Here is a 4,413-nt window from a genome sequence, read left to right on the forward strand (position 1 = left end):
CTCTCTTAAAGGACAACTTCTTGAAAAACTTGTTCACATACGTTGTTTCCTCGTCTTCACCTCCCATTACTGACTGGCCTCAATCCAATCTCACTTTCATACACACTACTTTACTGAAAACCTCCTCTTCAAACTCACCAGTGAACTCCTGCTGCAAAATCCACCAGGCACTTTAAGTTCTCACCTTATTTGACATCTCGGCAACATTCAACAAAGTTGACCCCTCCATTCTCCTTGCTATACTTTCCTTTTGGTTTTTCCTTTCCTTTTACTTTGCTCTCACTTCCTTCCTACTATTCGAGCAACTTCCTTATCATCTTCCTTGCTATATCTTCTTCTCTTCCCCACTTTTCTCACAACATGATGATTTTTGCCTGTCTGTTGCCTCAAATTTCACCTGTGTGTTAACCGCTCCCAAATTTATTCTCTATCCCAAACTTTTCCTCTGAGCTCCAGACTCATTTGTCCAAATAAATATTGGGTAACTGTAATGATTAATTGTATGTATCAATGTGACTAGGCTAAGGGATGCCCAGAGAGGTGGTAAAACATTATTTCTGCATGTGTCTAGGAGGGTGTTTCTGGAACACCTTCGCATTTGAATTGGTGAACTGAATAAAGCAGATAGCCCCCCTCAATGTGGGTGGGCAGCACCCAATTCATTGAGGGCCCAAGTGGAATAAAAAGGTGGAGGAAAGGCAAACTCTCTCTACACTTGAGCTGAGACACCCATCGTCTCCCGCCCTCAGACACTGGAGCTTCTGATTCTCTGGCATTCAGACTCAGATCATGATTTACACAAACAGCACCCCAATTCTCAGGCCTCTGGATCCGGACTGAATTATACCACTGGCTTTCCTGTTCTCAGGCTTGCAGATGGCAGATGAAGGGACTTCAGGATTTCATAACCACATGAGCTAATTCCTATAATAAATCTCCTTTTTATATCCATGTATCTATATCTACACCTATATCTATATCTCCTATTGTTCTGTTTCTCTGGAAAACCTTGACTAATATAGCATTTCTACCTTGATGTGTCAAAAGCCTATCAAAGCTAAATTGTCAAAAACAAAACTCCTGAACCCATCCCACACCCAAATACTTCTATCCACTCCCCTTCCAAATATTTTTCCTCTACTACTGACAATATCACAGTAAATGGCACAAACATCTACCCTATTGAACATGTACCCTATTGTTGAAGTTAGTTGGTATGATGCAGGAGCTCCTAGCCAAGAGCTGCACTTGTGTTTGGGATATTCTGAAAACACCACCCAGAAGACCAACAGACGTGGACACGCCCTTTATTACTCGTGGTACAGGGAAGTGCACCGCGGGTACTGGATCGCTGGGAGAAAAGACCACACCCTGCTTCCAGCCATGGTGCTACTTAGAGGGTTAGGGAGGAAGTAGTATGTGAAAATTCTACACGTTTCTTATACACACAGGAGCCTTGAGACACAGGGGCGTTGAGAGAGCTGGGACGCCCACACGCAGACTGTTTTCCTACTTTGTGGCTGCAGGCCAGTCAGCCATCTATTCTCCAAGGTCGTGGAGGGGCCATGTCCTGAGTTACTCCACAGTTGGAAATTCTCTACTCACTCCCTCCATTCAGCCACAATGTCCTAATCACTAACGTCCAAAAAATACTTTTTAAAATCATTCACTTTGCTTCATCTTCACTGCCTCCTCCCCAGCCCAAAGCACATCTCTCCTGGACCACTGGGATAACTTCCTAGCTATTCTCTCTTCTGCCATGCCTGGCCCCCAATGCAGTCTCCGCACACGTCAGTCATCTGCGTAAAATACATCGGTGGCTTCTTGACCTCAAAATACAACACAGACTTTTTAATCTCAGGCCCTGCAGGCTCTAGTCCTTTTCTGACTCAACAATCTCATCTTCGTGCCCAATCCCTCTCTCTCCTGACCCTCCTCAGACATAATGAGTTGTTTTTGACTTTCGCTCGCTATTCCATTCACAGGATTCTCCCGGGAACTTTTCGTTCTTAACCTCTCAATTTATATGTCACTCCAGCACAACCCGCCCTGACCACTCCACCCAAATCAATCAAAAACAAACACCTCCAGCTTTAACCTTAGAGGCGGAGAGGCTGCGACAAGCACACAGGCCCGGCTCCCCGACCCGGAAGTGCGGGGCCCCGCTCGCCCAGGAAGCGGCGCGCGCCGAGCCCGCTCACCGGAGGCAGCCGCCTCAGTCCGGCCGCAGCTTCTTCGCGCGAGGTGCGGGAGCCCCGGTGCGGAGCGGGTCGGAGGTGAGGGGCTGGGCGGGGGTGGTGGAGGGGAGCGGAGTGGACGGCGGCTGCAGTCCGCAGCGGGAGCGGTGCGCGGCGGCCCGGTGCGGGCAGAGAGTCGGCCCGCTGCGCCGAGGCCGGGCTGGTGGCGGAGGACGCCGAGCTGTGGGTCCTGGAGGGATCCTCCGCTGCCGAGGGGAGGAACGCCCCCAGCGGCGCCAGGGCTCCACACGACAACCTCTGTGGGACTAGCGAACGTCGCAAGTCGAGCCTACAGAAAGTCAGTGAAGAGGGTTCGAATTCACACCTAGGGTCGTGGGCGAATCTGGACTGGGAAAGTCAACGCTACTCAACTCACTATACCTCGCAGATCTGTGTTCTCCAGAGCATCCAGGCCCGTCCCACAGAATTTTTGTAAAAAGAAGAAAAAACCCGTACACGTGGGACAGTCCAAAGTTTTAACCAGAGAAGGTGGGCTTCAGTTGCGGCGCCCAGCAGTGGGTTCCCGCGGACTGGGAGATGCAGTGGGTAATAGTAACCGCTGGCAGCCCGCTGCGGACCCCATGCAGGATAGGAAATTGGAGGGCAACCTAACTGCGGAGCCTCGAGGCAGCAGAAGTCGGGCGCCCGATAACAGGGCGCAGTGTTTGTGCTTCATTGCTCCTTCAGGACATGGATTTAAACCATTGGATTCTGAGTTTGTGAAGCGCTTGCATGAAAAAATGAACATTATCCCATTCATTGCCAAAGCAGACACACTCACACTGGAGGAGTGCCAACAGTTTAAAACACACAGATAATTAAAGAAATCCAAGAACATAAAATTAAAATATATGAATTTCCAGAGACAGATAAGAAGAAAATAAGCTTGTTAGAAAGATAACGGACCGTTTACCTCTTGCTGTGGAAGGTAGTAATACTATCATCGAAGTTAACGACAAAAGGGTCAGAGGAAGGCAGTGTGCTTGGGGTGTTGCTGAAGTTGAAAATAGTGAACATTGTGATTTCACAGTTCTAAGAAATACATTGATTACCTTTCCCACATTTTCTCTTTTTTTAATATTAAATAGATGTCTTCAACTTAATGCAAAAAAAACATTTTGCTATTGGACAATCATGTTCTGGTGGTTTGACTGTGACTGTTTACAGGATATTCCACAATAAAAGAACTCTGAAAGCTTTTCACTGAGGATAAATTGCCATAATATATTGCAAACTATGCTTCTCTATGACAATTATAACACAAAGGTTCCATCCAATGCAGCATATACAACAATGTCATTTAGTCTAACACAATTGACCCTATTTTTTGACACTTCCATTGTTTGAAAATACACATTAAAAAAACCTGTATGTTTACAGTGCAGCTAGAACTTCTTTATAACAGCTTTTTTTATTTTTTTTGTTTGTTTGTTTTGGATCCTTTAAATATATTTAGTGCCCCCTTTAGCCAGAATCTCATTACTGCTCATTTTGGTAGTAACATTTAATTTAGGTATTTTCCATATGTTGTCCCTGCGATAGCATCTTTCATATGGTAGGAACCAACAAGGAAACTTTCCTTTAATTCCTTTTTTACACTTCATAATAAGTAGCAGAGGGAAAATGCATTGATAGATCATTTCTAGGTAAAACTGTGGAGCTAATAACCAACCTATTTCTACCTATGCAATCTCTTTACTGAAAATGGGAATCATGGCCTCTTGAAAAGAGAAAAAAGTCACCAGAAGCCACCATTCTGCATTTAGCTGTATTCATATGTTGTATTTCTGTATTTTTATTTGTATTGTAAAAGTCACATGATAGACAATGTTGTGATGTGAAAAATATCTCTACATTATTGTTTGTCTTCACAGCTTTCCTCAGTTTGTAATTACCTATTGCAATAATCTTTAGATGTCTGTGCAATAAAGAGACTAACACCTTTCTTTTTATTGCAATATAATTGACATATAATGAACATTATGTACATTTAAGATGTACAACATGTTGGTTTCAAATGTTTATATATTGCTAATTATTACCACCGTACTGTTAGCTAATACCTTTATCATCTCATACAATTATCATTTCTGTGGTGAGAACAATTAAGATCTAGTTTCTCAGCAACTTTGGAGTCTATAATACAATATTGCTGACCATAATTATTATACCATGT

At 44.3% G+C, this 4,413-nt stretch overlaps 1 pseudogene; it reads left to right on the plus strand.

The window, feature by feature from the left end:
- Positions 1-1,188: 1,188 nt before the first annotated feature.
- On the plus strand, positions 1,189-3,604 carry LOC112303001 (septin-7 pseudogene; annotated as a pseudogene).
- The last annotated feature ends 809 nt before the right edge of the window (positions 3,605-4,413 follow it).

Source organism: Desmodus rotundus, chromosome 5, assembly GCF_022682495.2.
Source record: "Desmodus rotundus isolate HL8 chromosome 5, HLdesRot8A.1, whole genome shotgun sequence".
Lineage (NCBI taxonomy): Eukaryota > Metazoa > Chordata > Mammalia > Chiroptera > Phyllostomidae > Desmodus > Desmodus rotundus.